General features: G+C 47.2%; 1 long non-coding RNA gene across 1 annotated transcript in view; it reads right to left on the reverse strand.

Moving 5' to 3' along the window:
* LOC142828965 (uncharacterized) overlaps positions 1 to 16,067 on the reverse strand; it is an 80,278-nt gene that overhangs the window by 14,418 nt on the left and 49,793 nt on the right. The window contains exons 3-4 of the long non-coding RNA XR_012903154.1: positions 12,481 to 12,539; positions 11,569 to 11,668 (exon numbers count right to left, since the gene is read on the reverse strand). This is a non-coding gene — a long non-coding RNA (uncharacterized LOC142828965). The remainder of the gene's footprint in view (positions 1 to 11,568; positions 11,669 to 12,480; positions 12,540 to 16,067) is intronic.

The following is a 16,067-nucleotide window of genomic DNA, read 5'->3' on the forward strand; positions in this document are numbered from 1 at the left end:
GGGAGAACTACAGCATCTTTCTAGGTAAGTAAAGAATTATTTTCATAGTCTTTAGAACAGACTGACTCTTTCTCCTCAACCACAGGAGACAAATTTGCCACTGAATTTTAAATGCCTAGATGAGTTTTGAAAAGAACTTTGGACAATTTTTTCCCCTGTCTTTATTATTAAATGAAATAACAGTATTTATGATTATTGTTATTTATTATTCATTATTATATTAAATGAAAATTCAAATGAACCATTCTCCTTCAATCTCTTTGCATACTCATTTCAGTAGGATGCCAACTGGAACTCATTGAAATGAGGGGTAATCTAATGGTTTTGCCTGGTACCATGGCAAACATGTCTTTCACCTTAACAGAGCCATGACAGCTCTTTATCAGGGGATTATACCTTTTAAATGATTCAGTCACTCCTGTATCTGAACATTGGGTTGAGTGAGGGGCTGTTAGATCTAAATGAAAATGAAAATGGAGAAATTGGATTTTTAAAATTTGGCTTAAAAGTTTTACTGAATTCCTGTTTGTTACTCTTATGTGTGCACCTGACAGTAGGGATGGAGGACAGAATAATAGGTTTTCTATGTAGATATATAAAAATTAAAGTATACCCTTCTGGATTATTGCAGAGGCTGTAATTTCATCTTTAGGTTCATTCTCACAATTTATGACATCAAACTGTATGAAATTGCAGTTTGAAGCCCACATAGTGATAGATTTTATTCTCTAGTCAGAAGCTGGCTTGGATAGCACTGAAATATATAGCAGAACCTGCATAAAGGAACCCTACTGTTGTCTAACTGATACAGACATATATAATTCCCTGTCACAGCATTCAGTAGAACTTAATAATAAGATTACTCTAGTTTTATTGTTTTCTCCTTGATTCTTCTCTCCCTTGCTATATGCTTTCATCAATCTCAGCCAAAGATTAGATACAAAAATACCAGATTGATTTGCAAGTTTTGTTTTTTAGATTAAAATGAAACATGCAGCGTTCTGAATGTCTCTTTTTTTTGAACCACCGAATTAGAGGCCCTGAAATTGGAACTGATTTTATACTTTCCTATAATAATATTTTTATGAGTGAAATTGGAAGAACAGCCACTCAATGGGAGAGGAGGGAGAAATGGAGCTGGCTAGTGCTACAGAAATATTTATGGGGAGTTTTGATGTTTAGTTTGGAGCATAAAAGAGAACTTTTATTGCAAAGAACCACATAAAGATCTTTTTGTTCTGTAAACCCCCCTCCAACTAAACAAAAAAGCTTCTTTCTGCTAGGAATGGACTTGCTAATACAAAGACAGAGCTTGGTGCTGCCTTTGGCCTAGTATGTGGAAACTTTTCTATTTTCATACCCACACACTAATAATACCTGACTGTTACATAGTACTTTTCTTTTTTGACCTCAATGTCTTTTGCAAAAGGTGAAAACTGTTTTTATTCTTATTTTGCAGATAGAGAAACTGAGGTACTAAGACTTTCTAAAGTCATTGGTAGAGTCCAGGGGCAGATGACCGTTTTGCGGTGCCCCGGGCAGCATAATTCCACGGGGTCCCCCCTTTGCCACGGCACATGCGCAGCGGCGCCACGGCGCATGCATGGGGCTTTCTGAAGCACAGGGCCCCTCCATACCATCTCCTAACTGTTCCTATGTTACAAAAGTGAGGGAAAAAATCCCTGCCCTATATCCGCCCCTGTTAGAGTCAGTTATTGAAAGCAGGTCATTTGAACACCAGTTCACTTAGCTAGCCACTAGGCCATACTAGTTACTATCTGGCTTGCTATCCTGTAGAACACTATTGTCCAAGTAAAGGGTGAGAATAGAAGGAAAAGTGGTTTCTGTGCCCATTCTTTGGAATATAATAGAGCCCTGAATACAATACAAGATCATTCTAGTTTGTACAGATTCTTGCATGCAGTTTATAATTATATCCCACACAGAAATAAAATGACATTATAGAGCTAGATAACACCCAAGCAAAAACAAGAAGTGAACATAAGAAGGAAATGAAACCCTGGCGACACTGAAGTCAAAGGGAGTTTTGCCTTTGTGTTCAGTATAGCCAGGATTTTGCTCTTGATTTTTAAATGAGATTAGAAAAGAAATGATAAGAGCCAATGAGATGAGGTGAAACAGAAAGACTGTTCTAAACAACAGGAACTGCATTGGAAAAGGCTCTCACATCAATAGTAATGAAAGTTTGAGAAAGGACAATAAAACCAGTGGGTAGGTGAGCAGAAAGCAGTACAGGCTAGTAAGTTGGAGCAAGTACACACATACAAGGATTTTGAAATCATTCTCTTTTCTGGGACATTAATTGTTCCTGTCCAAACAATACCCTTCAGATTTTAGACCTCAAAGTGTTTTATAACTGCATTACAAACACTCACATAAAGACCTTTTTGTTCTGTATATTAACCTCCCCCAGGTTAAAAAAAAAACTCATTAAAGCTGCTTTCTGCTAGGGACGGCTATGCCAGTACAAAGATGGTTGGTTGCATAGTATATGCATTGTCCATGACTAGAGAAGGCATGCACCAATGGAAAACCAATATCTTACTCTGAGAATCACACACACTCAGAGCCAAGTCAAAGCTCCCCATCCAAATGAATCATCACGTTGATCAATTAAAAGCTTATTAATTTCATAGCCAATGATAACCAAGAAAGGATCAGTATCACATCCAGCTCTCTCAGCTTAATGGATTATGTATTTGTTTTGGAGTTCAGTGAACTGAAGTTCGCCTTTCAGCATGAGATCAAGCAAGCCTCAAATCTATAACTTTCAGGACTGTACTCAACACATTTTAATCACTTGGGGTATGTCTACACTACCGTCCTAGTTCGAACTAGGAGGGTAATGTAGGCATACCGCACTTGCAAATGAAGCCCCGGATTTGAATTTCCCGGGCTTCATTTGCATAAGCAGGGCTCCGCCATTTTTAAATCCCCACTCCTTCGAACCCTGTGCCGCGCGGCTACACGCGGCACAAACTAGGTAGTTCGAACTAGGCTTCCTAGTTTGAACTACTGTTACTCCTCATTCCACAAGGAGTAATGGTAGTTCGAACTAGGAAGCCTAGTTCGAACTACCTAGTTCATGCCGCATGTAGCCGCGCGGCACAGGGTTCGAACGAACGGGGATTTAAAAATGGCAGAGCCCCGCTTATGCAAACGAAGCCCGGGAAATCAAATCCCGGGCTTCATTTGCAAGTGCGGTATGCCTACATTACCCCGCTAGTTAGAACTAGCGGGGTAGTGTACACATACCCTTGGACATCACAGCTCTAAATGCTTTGTGTAAATCTAATAACAAATAAAAATAAATCACATTTATTACGGCTGAAACTGTGTATTCACTTTCAGCCAAGTATTCCAGCAAAGATGTTCATCACCAGCAATATTTGCAGAAATAACAAATTATAAGGGAATTTTATGGATTAAGAATTCATTGACATCAGTGAGAGTCTTCCCTTTCATGTCAATCATCTTTGAATCAGGCTCAATTTGCAGAAAGCAAAGTTTGAATTCTGATTCACTGGAAACCAACTACTAAAGGCAGAACCTCTCTAGTTCAGCATCTTTGGGACCTGACTGGTACCAAACCAAAGAATTTGCTGGACCACGTGAAGTCAGTATTGTCTAGCAGCATTAACAACACTTCCACTGTTTACTGGGCTCTTAGAGGTATTTAGGGATAACTTGGAGCTAAATAACAGCACAGAACACTAAGAGCCAGGACTTGTGGCGGTAAACAAAATTTATAGGACCACAAGAAACATGGCCATACCCACAGTAAATGGACATCCAGCTAACTAAAATCATGGCAGACCACAGATGATGCTAGACCAGAAAATGCCCAGCTATAGAGGTTAAACCCACAGTAGAAACTCATTGGCTGTGTCTACACTGGGCCACTTATTCCAGAAAATCAGCCGCTTTTCCGGAATAAGCTGCGAGCTGTCTACACTGGCCCCTTGAATTTCCGGAAAAGCAACGATGCTGTACTGTACAAAATCAACCGCTATTCCGGAAACCCTACACTGTTCCCGCTCGGGCATAAGTCCTTATTCCGGAAAAGCTTGAGCTCTGCCACGTGGCGCTGTGCTGCCCAACAGCCGCCTCTCAGCCCAGCATGGCAGCTCCGGGTGGTGAGCCACCTGCACCCGCAGGGGAGGAAGCCCCCAGGGGCTGGAAACGCTGGGCCCCATCCTGGACCCCCAGGGAGCTGGAGACCCTCCTGGACCTCTGGCAGGAGGAGGAGGGTCTCCACAACCTGCAGTCCCGCCACCGCAATGCAGACCTCTCTACACAGCTGGCGCAGAACCTGGCGCAGCAGGGACACCCCGGCCGCAACTGCGAGCAGGTGCGGTCCAAAGTCAAAGAGCTGCAGCTGGGGTATGTGCGGGCCACCGACGGAAGGGGGGCAGGACGCGATGCCTGCCCCTATTACGACCGGCTACATGCACTTCTGAGCCAGCCAGGCCCGGAAGCCCCAGCTGTCCCTGTGGACACCTGCCAACCCCCCCCCCCCATCAACCGTCCCACCGAGCCAGGGGAGGGAGAAGACAGCGCCAGCGTGTCTGGCAGTGAAGAGGCCAGCGTTGCCACCGCCCAGCAGGCCCCCTCCAGCAGTTCCTCCGAGGCCGGGGAGGAACCCACTGGTGAGTTTGTGCAGTTTGCACTCCCAACAGGCGGGGGGGCGGAGGGCGGGGGGGGGCAGGTGCCCGGAGGGAGAAGGGGAAGAGCATGTCACTCAGGACACGTGAGCTGCACGCTGCGTAGCATGAGGCAGCAAGCAGCACATGCAACCACGTGCAGCCTGGTGACCGAGCGGCACGTGGCCACAGCAGGCAGCTGCAGGGCATGCCTGGGACCGTACTCACACACATTCGGCGGGACCAGGGGAAAGGGTGGATGCTGGCTGGAATCGGCCAAGGCCCCAGGGATTCAGACCAGAGCCCGCAGCTCTGCCAAGGGTGCAGCACAGAGAACGGCACACTGTCCCATGCCTCGCTGTGAGGCACAGCCACCTGCTATTGGGTACACCGCAGCGTCACAGTCCTGTGACCCTGGACCCCCACTGAGCTCCTCGCCTGCTCCCGGTGCCTTGGCTGCCTCCCCGAGGGAAGTCCCCACTGTGGCCACACATGTCCCTGGGCTACCGGGCTTGCGGAAGGGATAGTGAGAGGGAGAAGGGCCCCTGAGTGTTTCTGCAAGGATGGAACATCCCCCCACCCAGTCACTCTTCTGGTTCCGTCCAGGAGATATCCCACACGAGGGGATCTGAGAGCCCAGACCGCCTCTGCCAGATGTGCTCCCAGGCACTGCGTGGGGATGCATCTCACTCCCTGTCTAACACCAGTGATTAGCCCAAAGCTTTTCACAGTCTCCACTGGCAGGGAGTTCCACAAGTGAACGCAGCACAAGCACCCTCCCGCCCTCCACGGGGCCAGGATACAGACCGGTGCTTACAGTACTGGAGGGGGGACCCTACTCCAGGGGCGGTCCTCCTTGCAAACATAAAACACGGGGCAGGAGGGGAACCGAGTGGGCCCAAGCCACACAACTGTGGGGTCACCTGGGCTCAGGGGTGGAGGGTATGCGGTGTAGGAACAGTGGACGGCCTGCCTGACTGACCCAACCTTTCTTCTCTTCCCTGCAGCGGGACCCAGCACCAGGCCCTCCACTGCGGCAGCAGCGGCACCCCCAGCAGGCCAACCCCGGAGGCACAGGCTCCGGCAGAGGGACCAGCTGCTTCGCTGGCACGTCAACACCGTGGAGGCAATCCAGGCCTCCATCGCGGAGCGGGTGCAGGGGGACCTGCAGTGGCAGCAGGACGGCTGGGCTGCCTTCCTGGACGAATGCCAAGGGATGCGCAGCACAATGGACACACTGACGGCACATATTGTGCATGCGATTCACTATGGCATGGGCGGAGCCCAGGCCCCCGCCATCCCTCCCATAGCACAGCTCATGCCCCATCCCATCCCAGCTCCTGCCCCTGTTCCTGCTCCTCCTCATATCCCAGCCCCTGCCCCTGCCCCTGGGCACCTCCGCATGCAACCTGCCCCGACGCGGTGCTGGGCAGGCTGGCCCCCGGAGGAGCACTCGCAGGGGCCGCCGGTCCCAGTAACTGCCACCCTTCCTGTCCCAGTTGAAGGTCTTCCCCCCCTTCCTGTCCCAGTTGAAGGTCTTCCCCCCCTTCCTGTCCCAGTTGAAGGTCTCACCCCCCCCCCCCTTGTAAATAAACAGTTCTCTATTTTGCTGTTCATTCCTGTGTTGGGTATTGTGTAACTCTAGGTAGTGTACGAAATGATGTGAGATGCCAAGTAGCCACTTAAATTTAACATGGTGGCAAACTTTGGAGAACAAAATCTGTACTCTATCTCTGGGGGGGCCCTTCGTAAGTGGTCAGTGATTTGTGGCGCAGAAATAAATGCTGACACTTTTCAGTAAAATGTAAACCACAAACTATATTTACATAGATAACAAACTAGCAAGAACGGTTACAAGATGCACACAACAGATAATTAAACATAGTCTAGGCGCAGGGAGGACGATTGGTGACGTTGCTGGCCACCTCAATCCTTCCGGGCCTCAGGAGAAGAACAGCCAGGAGATCCCTCGACGGACGATGACTGGAATCAGGTACGCTGACTTCAGCCTTCTGCACGAACCCCGCATCCTCATGGCTGTTCTTCGGGACAGGCCATGGTGGCCTAAACCCTAGCCTAAGCTAAAAAGAAAAACTCTAACTAAGCCCGACGCACCCGACGAACAGACTCGATGACGGCCGATGTGCTTTGACCCGACGCTTTACAAGTGGGGGGGAGGTAAGTGGAGGGAGTAGGGAAGGGTAGGGGACCGGCGGGAGTAGTCTGGAGAGACCCAGGCAACCCTACTACGGGGCTTGGGCAAACATGTCCACCTGGGCCTCTCTGATGCGCACCGCATCCTGGCACGCCTGGCGGACGGCAGCTGTGTCGGGCTGTTCCAAGGTCTGTGCCACAGCTGCCACCCATGCAGGGAGGAAGGCCTCCCCACTGCGCTCCACAATGTTGTGGAGCACGCAGCACGCGGCCAGGACCTCCGTTGCATTGTGCTCACCCATCTCGAGATGGGTGAGCAAGCAACGGAAGCGGGCCTTTAAATGTCCAAAGGCCGCCTCCAACCTTCGATACAGTCGAGAGTTCTGGAGGATGCGGGCATCATGTGCCCGGCTGGACCAGCCCCCGTAAATATCCACGAAGTGGCCCCGGTGGTCCATGAGGGCCTGCAGAACGATGGAACAGTACCCCTTTCGGTTCATGAAATGGCCTGCTCGATGCTCTGGGGAACAGATGGGGATGTGGGTGGCGTCCAGGGCTCCCCCGCAGTTGGGGAACCCGAGGGCAGCGAAGCCGGCTATGGTGTCATCCACGTCACGCAGGCGGATGATTCACGGGAGCAGGACGTAGTTGATGGCGTGGACGACCTGCAGAAGGGCGCAGAGAAACACAAGGGAACACATCACATATGGCAGGGGTGAGTGTGCGCTCTCTTGGGCCCCCCCTTGATTCCCTCTGTCCTCTTTCACACACACACACACACACACACACACACACACACACTCCCACCCACCCCACAGGGCCCCCCTCGCCGCACGCCCCCCCCCCCCACCGGGTCTGTGCAAGGGAGGGGCGGCCCAAACTCCTGGGCAACCCAGCCGGGAGTCTTGGCTGTCCCTGGGCCTGGAGTGCAGCACCCTCCCCCCATCCCACTCTCCCTGGGACTTACCTCCACGACGATCACTCCGACGGTTGATCTTCCCATCCCGAACTGCTGGGCCACTGAGCGGTAGCTGTCCGGTGTGGCCAGCTTCCAGAGTGCGATGGCGACCCTCTTCTTCACGGGGATGGGTGCCCGCAGCTGGGTGGTGGCTCTCTGCAGCGCGGGGGTGAGCCAGGTGCACAGCTGCAGGAAGGTCCGCTTTCTCATTCGGAAATTCCGGATCCACTGGTGGTCATCCCATTGTGCCACCTGTACATCCCCAACAGGGGCCCGACCAGGCACATGGCCACCTGTGGCTCCATAGCAGACAGAGCAGGGCAGAAAAAAAAAAACGCAGGCAAAAGCAGTTGGGGGCCAAAGAGTGGTGTCCCCAAAAGTCAGAGGGCACCCACAGACTCTGCTAAGGGTGTCAGTCCCTGGCAGAGGCCCCAAGGCACGGGAGCAGGAGACCAACGGCTGCCCGGCGAGACCCCCTTAAGCACGTGTCTGAACGGTGCTCTGGCCCCGCCCCCGGAAAGGTCTGGTGGCCTTTGCCCTCTTCAAAATGGCTCCGGGCTTCTGCTTTTCCGGAAAAGCGCTTCGTTACGACGATAACTCCGGGGCCAATGTAGACGCTCTTTTTCTGGAAAAACTTATAATGAAAACTATTCCGTTTTAAGCATTTCCGGAAAAAGGTGCCAGTGTAGATGTAGCCATTCTGTGTCTCAAGCATTCCAGGAAGTCTAACCAACACGCCCTAAATATGGAGTAACAGATATTCTCTGTTTACATAGATTGTACATTCTATGGGCAGGAGATAACCTTTTTGGTTTGTGTACTGCACCCAGCACTAAGGGTCCTGCCACATGATTCAGGCTACCACAATATAAATAAACAACAATAATAACAATAATATTCCCAATAATTGGCAGGCCAAGGATTTTGAATGAATTAATTGAAGAAAATGATTAGCATTTCCCAGACAGCTCACAAACAGAAAGAAAAGCTAAATTCATCAAGTAAATTATTTATTCAGCTCAACCTGATCCATAAACAATGTTCATTGCTAGTCAGAGACACACCCACACTAAAAGAAAAAAAACCAGACTGACTGTGAGAAGTGAGCTAACAGGTATTGTGTCTGTAACACATTTATCCCAACACTCAATTACTAAGCTAAGAGTTGTGCTTATTTGTAATTTCAGAGGTATTTAAGTAAGGGTACATCTACACTAGCCCCTTAGTTTGAACTAGGGAGGCTAATGAGGGTGACCAAAATTGTTAATGAAGTGTGGGATTTAAATATTCCATGAGGTTTAACAGTTAATTCGAACTAAGGGGTTTATCTCGGAATCGCGCTTCTCTGCCGCGTGTAGACGCGGGCAGTTACTTTGGGCTAGTTTGTTTCCAAAATGGCGACCGGCTGGGAATATGCTAATCAAGTGTGGGATATTTAAATACCGAGCTTCATTAGCAATTTCGGCTGCCCTCATTAGCCTCCCTAGTTTGAATTAGGGGGCTAGTGTAGACATACCCTAAGAGAGGAGAATGACTCCCTCAAACATCATTGAAGCAGAAGAGATAGCAAGGAGTTGCGAGGTGTATTGACATGAATGGTAATGGGCTTGACTTATCAGCAGTGAGAGTAGTAAGCACAAAAGGAGCCCTTTTAATAGACTTAGGGAATGTCTGCACAGAAGGGCAAAACTTTTAATAAGTTACACAACTTAAGCTGCGCTAATTGTGTAGCTTAATTTGAAATAGCTTGTTTTGAAATTGGCACGTATTTTGAAAAAGAGCACTCTTTCTCTGACTTCCCTTACTCCTGTCCTCATACAATGAGTTTTAGAGAAATCAGAGTAAGAAGCCCATTATTTTGAATTTATTTCAAAATAATGGGCTTTCTGTGTAGATGTGCAATATGTTATATCAGAATAACATCCATTATTCCAAAATAGCATTGCTGCGTAGACATATCCTAAGAGAGCCTTACCTGCTTCTGCCTTTTTCTTCCAAGCCATCAAAAAGGAACATCACATTTATCATATGTTTGGAACACAAATTTAGTGAGAGAAAATATCATTATATCAGAAATCTAGTGTCAAAAGCAGAAGGGAAAAAGTAGTTTTTTCTCATGGCTAAGAGACAGAAGGAAAAAGATTGTTCTTGTCAGACAAAATAACAATTACAGAAAACACAAAGCGCATATTTGTTTATGGAATATGCAGCCTTCTCCTTGCATTAAGGTAACTATTCAAATTACTAGCTTTCTTCCAATCTATGAGACCAAAGAGAAATAAATCAGTAAAGCAGTCCTTTCAGAAGGGATCCAGACAGAGTCAGAGAGGGCTAGATGGTTCAGCACAATGAACATTGTCACCTCAATATTATCAAGAACATCTGAGATTGGTTGCTAGCGGTTAAATATCATCACCTCAATTAAAATTATTGTACTGTATAAAGACCCTATGTAGAACAAGACAGTCAATTCAATTCAAGTATTTGGGACCCCCCCCAATTTAAATATAGCCCACGATAAGTTAGCAGTCCTGGCAGAGAGATCATGGATTAAACATCAGAGGTAGTGTCTGCTAAGTCAAGGATGAGCAGTTTTGACAAGACAATATATGGAGAAGCTTGCTTTACCACTACTCTTTCTATACTAGTTCTATGACTCCATTCTCAAGGATTATCAGTCATGGATGATATCTCATTCTAAGGGTGATCATCTGCCCCAGTTTGGATGTAAAAAACCTCTTTCCAAGCTCTGTCTCTGTTTTGACTACACTCTTTGCCATTACTGTTTCAGCTAAACGAGACGTATTCTATTTGCTCTTGCTCAATGAGGTGCAGAGGAACATTTAAGCAAGAGCAAATGGGACAAATGCCTCCTTTTGCTAAAAAAAAAATCATGATATTTTTGTTGTCACCTTGAGCGATCAGCCCTGTATGTTATGGTTTGGTAAGCAGCAACATTATAGCTCCTGGTGTTGCCACTTACCCACTGCCACTTTTAGAGGTTAGGGAAATTTGGGAACTCTAATCTTCCCAGAAATCCTAGTTAGCGTCAATTAAAACATTAATCCTATAACTACAACGAAGCGCATATTAATCTGATAAATGATCCATTTTCCCCCATTTAAATCTCTGTTGTCTTTACCTTCCCTTTATACCTTCTATCTTAATTTTCTTCCTAAACCTCGCTTCTTTCATGATTTCTTCATCTTTAGAAAAAGGTATTATAGCTTCTCTCTGGCCTGACTGTGAATGACTGGGCTGCTGGGCCTGACTGGAAATAACTAGGCCACTAGGCCTGACCCAGAATGACTAAGCTGCTAGGGACTATTGGTGAGGGGTCAGTTTACGGGGTGTCACCTCTCAGAAGAAGCACAGGGCAGGAGACCCCGTCATAGCAAGCATGTGGATTACCTCTTTTATTATTCATTTCCCTCGACACAGTGTCAACTCCTTCATTATACGGAGTGGGTGGTGCAAAAAGGAAACAGGCAAAAGTCAACTGAATAAAGAGCCAACAACTTCAGTATAAAAATAGACTTATCCGTTAACAAAATAATTAAAACAATTACTTTAATAGCCCAGAGTGTATTGTAGAGTAGTTCCTGAGTAATTTTAACCTACTTGCTGACAGGTTATGTGGATTTTCACATGCTAATTTATCAGTACAATAAAAAATATCTGAATAGTCCAGTGTGTATCCTTGTCTGGTTCCCAAGCAACTTAACTTACACATTGACAAGTTATGTGGATTTTCACATACTTATTTACCACTTCAAATCAAAATGTACTTACCATAGTAGCCTCTGTATCATATTACATATAGAATGTTCCTCTTGTAACACTCAATAAATGGTCTCATATGTGTGCCATAAACCTTAGATGTTTGCCAAAGCTGTGAAGAAACAGAATCAATGAGATGGTTTTCTTAGAATGAGATTAAAAATGTACTATAGACTGAGGATGCAGAAAGGAATTCTGTTTGACTTAGAGGGCTGAATCACACCAATATGACTAAATAATAACCAGGTTTGCATCTGCTTGCTGCCTTTTCAAGAATTTCAAAATTCTTGATTACAATGGGTTTATTCATCCAGCTCCAGTCCAATGTATACAAGTATCATACCCACCTCTACAATGGGTAAATCAAAGAAAAGAAAGCTATAAAGCCCCATTTTCATACATGTCCTCTAATTTGGGGTGCTTTGGTTCTTGGTTTTCCAGTCTTAAAAACACTTCAAAATTGTCTCAAGCTTGTTATGCTACCCAAAATCCATTGCCATTTCTGAAAGTCTTGTTCTAAATAATAATACCTATTTCTTATATTGTGCTTTTCATAAGTTAATCTCAAAACATACTTAAATGGAAGTAAACATCATTATTCCCATTTCACAGATGGAGAAACCAAGGCACACCAAGGGGAAGTGACTTATCCCAGGTCACACAACAGGCCATTGCAGATGCAGGAACAGAATCCAGGCATTTGGAGCCCATAGCCACTGGTGCTACCCATAAATGCCCAAGGAAGCATAGCAATTTACTAGCATAACTGGGGGCATGAAAGCCCTGGGTTCCTATTCCCATGATCCAGCCACTAGATCATCTTTTATTTCCATAGCTAAGTAGGTAAGAAATCAGAAAAGTACAATTAGTTGTTTTTTAATAAGGGGAGATGGCATCAATATGAGACTGGAAAACAGAAGATACCTTTTTAAATTGTAGAAGTTACATTACCACGGCACTTTCCCATTGATTCTTTCCAATCTCTAAAACAACAGAAAATGAAAATCAAATGTTAACTTTGAGCACTCTACCAGAAACTGTCCACTTTGCATGTATTCACTCTGAGCATCTTTCACACAACAAAAAAGAAGAAAGAGAGAAGAAAGAGGTCAGCTAAGAGACACTGTAAATCAGAACATTGTCCCAGATTAACGAGCCATTCATAAAAATGACTTGATGTTTTCCAAAGTGTTCCCACTCAGATTTCTGGTAAATGTAGCTACAATTAATTCTTTGCATGGCTAAATACTGGAAAGACTACAGGGCTACGTCTAGACTGGCCCCTATTACAAAATAGCCATGCTAATTTCCAACTTTGGAATAGGGAAATCCGTGGGGGATTTAAATATCCCCCGTGGGATTTAAATAAACACGTCCGCCGCTTTTTTCCCGGCTTGGGGAAAGCAGGAATAAGAGATCCTCCGGAAAAGGGCTTTATTCCGGAGGATCACGCCAGTCTAGACGCTTTTTTCCGGCCTTTCCCCAAGCCGGAAAAAAAGCGGTGGCCATGTTTATTTAAATCCCGCGGGGGATATTTAAATCCCCCGTGGATTTCCCTATTCCAAAGTTGGAAATTAGCATGGCTATTTCGTAATAGGGGCCAGTCTAGACGTAGCCCAGATGTTTAAACATAGATGCTTTCACTCCACATCTCCAAACATATTATAAAATCTGTGTATTTGTGTGAAAGCGGGTACAGGCAGTCCCCGAGTTATGCGGACCCAACTTACATCGGATCCGCAGTTACGAACAGGGATTTTCTCGCCCCAGAGGACTGGAGCGGCGGGACGCCTGGTCCCGCCGCTCGCCTCCTCCGGGGCGAGAAAAGCTGCTCCCCATCTCCCTGGTGTGCTGGTGGAACCAGCAGACCAGGGAGACAGGGAGCAAAGCGGCGGAGGACCCGGGGCCGGACCAGCGGCGCTTCCAGCTGATCTGGAAGCGCCGCGGGTCCGGCCCCGGGTCCTCCGCGGCTTTGCTCAGCGTCTCCCTGGTCTGCAGACCAGGGAGATGCTGAGCAAAGCCGCGGAGGACCCGGGCCGGACCGCGGCGCTGATCTGGAAGTGCCACGGAGGACCCAGGCCAGACCGCGGCGCTGATCTGGAAGTGCCGCGGTCCGGCCCGGGTCCTCCGCCGCTTTGCTCCGCGTCTCCCTGGTCTGCTGGGGGGGGGGGGGACGCAGCTAGTGCCCCCCCCAGCAGACCAGGGAGACGTGGAGCAAAGCCCGGGGCCTGTGGTAGAGCAGGTGGGGCGCTGCCGGTTGGTCCCGCAGCACCGCTTCTTGGTGCTACTGGACCAACCCGGCAGCACCCCAGCTGCTCTGCCCTAGGAGTCCTGATTCAGCCGCTGCTGATCAGTTTCAGCAGCGGCTGAATCAGGACGCCTGGGGCAGAGCAGCTGGGGTGCTGCTGGGTTGGTCCAGTAGCGCTGAGGAGCGGCCGCACTACTGGACCAACCCACCAGCACCCGAGCTGCTCTGCCCCAGGTGTCCCCAAGTCAGCCGCTGCTGAAACTGACCAGCGGCTGACTACAGGAAGCCCGAGGCAGAGTTGCTTTGCCCCGGGCTTCCTGGAATCAGCTGCTGATCAGTTTTAGCAGCAGCTGACTTGGGGACGCCTGGGGTTCTTAAGTTGAATCTGTATGTAAGTCAGAACTGGTGTCCAGATTCAGCCGCTGTTGAAACTGATCAGTTTCAGCAGCGGCTGAATCTGGATGCCAGTTCCGATTTACATACAGATTCAACTTAAGAACAAACCTACAGTCCCTATCTTGTACGTAACCCGGGGACTGCCTGTATATGAATTTCACAATTCAAACTTGTTTAACTCCCATCAGGATTCAAGTCTGCTCACAAAAATGATAGACACTTTTCAACATTAAAAGTAAGTAAACTTTTTGTTCATATTAACACTATTTCAGAGCATAGCACATACAACACACAGAACCCTCTGGCAATTTTTTCACCTGTCACCCATGAAAGCTCATGATAGCATTTGCATGTTTTGTTGGTCTTTTAGGTGCTACTAGTCTATTTGTTGTTTTTTAAGTTTTTCCTGTTACAGACTAACTCAGCTTCCTCTCTGAATTTTTTTCTTTGTTATTAAAAGGAACTTCACCTACTAATCTGAGATCTTATATTCTGAATTTGTCAAAAGTAAAATTAACAGAATTTAATAGGAACAGAAAGGTTTTAAGTGTTTATGGTTTAAACATCCAGAGGTGTATATTCTAGTCCAAATACATCAAAGTGAATAGAGGGAAAGATAATTAGTCCAACTTCACCTTACAAACTGAGTAGGATACAAAAAAAGTAAATAGAATAGGTAGCAAATGTATTTTCCTTTTAAAATATATTGTGGTTTCCATGATTCTGAGTTGTTTTTTACCAAGAAGACTAAGAATGGTGTTGGGTTTCTTTTTAGTCTGAATTTTATTATGCCAATAGTATAAGTAAGGGTATGTCTAAACTACAGCGCTAATTCAAAATAACTTATTTCGAATTAGTTAATTCGAAATAAGCTAATTTGAAATAACTCATCTAGACCCAAAAACTAATTTGAATTAGCATTTTGCTGGGTCGCATTTAAGGGCAGCTGAAACTGGTTCCACTTAGGGTTCCACTTAGGGTACATCTACACTACAGTGTTATTTCGAAATATCTAATTTCAAAATAGTTCATTCGAAATAAAATATTGTGAAATAATGCATCTACACACAAACTGCATTCTGAAATAGCATTTTGCTATTTCGAAATAGTGCGTCGACACTGAGTGAATGCTGAATCACATTTAAGGCCAGCTGGAACCAGTTTAGGCAGGGCATTAGGTCAGTAGTTGCTTTGTGTGGCTGCTGTCTGAGGCTATATGAGGCTTGTGCTTAAAGGGACCCCCTGGACAGATGGTGCTCAGCTTTTTCGCTTGCTTGCCTACCTCGCTGAGGGAAAGAAAAGTGTTTTCCTCTCTGCCTGCCAGTGTCGGTGGTTCCCATTGGGGATGCTGCCGCACTTGGCACCATGGAGTCAGAGCTCGCCCTGGGCATGCTGCTCCAGTTTTTGGACTTGCTGTTGCAAGCCTGCCAGCAATGGTTGGAGGCTGCCTGGCACCATCTGGTGCACGTCAGCCCCCTGCCTCTCCCCCTGGCCTCCCTGGGGGCCGTGGAGAAGCTGCGGCAGTGCCCGGATGCCAGTTTACCCTGCTGCATCTGGTGTCTGGACACCAGCAGCAACTGGTGGGACCACATCATTCTGTAGTGCTGGGGAGACCTACAGTGGACCCAGAACTTCAGGATGAAGGAGGACACCTTCCTGGAGCTCTGCTAGTGGCTCACCCCTGTTCTGTGGTGAGAGGACACATGCATGAGGCCCGCCATCCCCCTCCAGAAGTGTGTGGCCATCGCCCTGTGGAAGCTCTCCACGCTGGACAGCAACTGATCCGTTGGGAACCAGTTTGGCGTGGGGAAATCCACCGTCAGAGCGGTGGTCATGCAGGTACAGCACTCATCGGCCACTGGGCTGA

This window comes from Pelodiscus sinensis, chromosome 4, assembly GCF_049634645.1.
Source record: "Pelodiscus sinensis isolate JC-2024 chromosome 4, ASM4963464v1, whole genome shotgun sequence".
In the NCBI taxonomy this organism is placed as follows: domain Eukaryota; kingdom Metazoa; phylum Chordata; order Testudines; family Trionychidae; genus Pelodiscus; species Pelodiscus sinensis.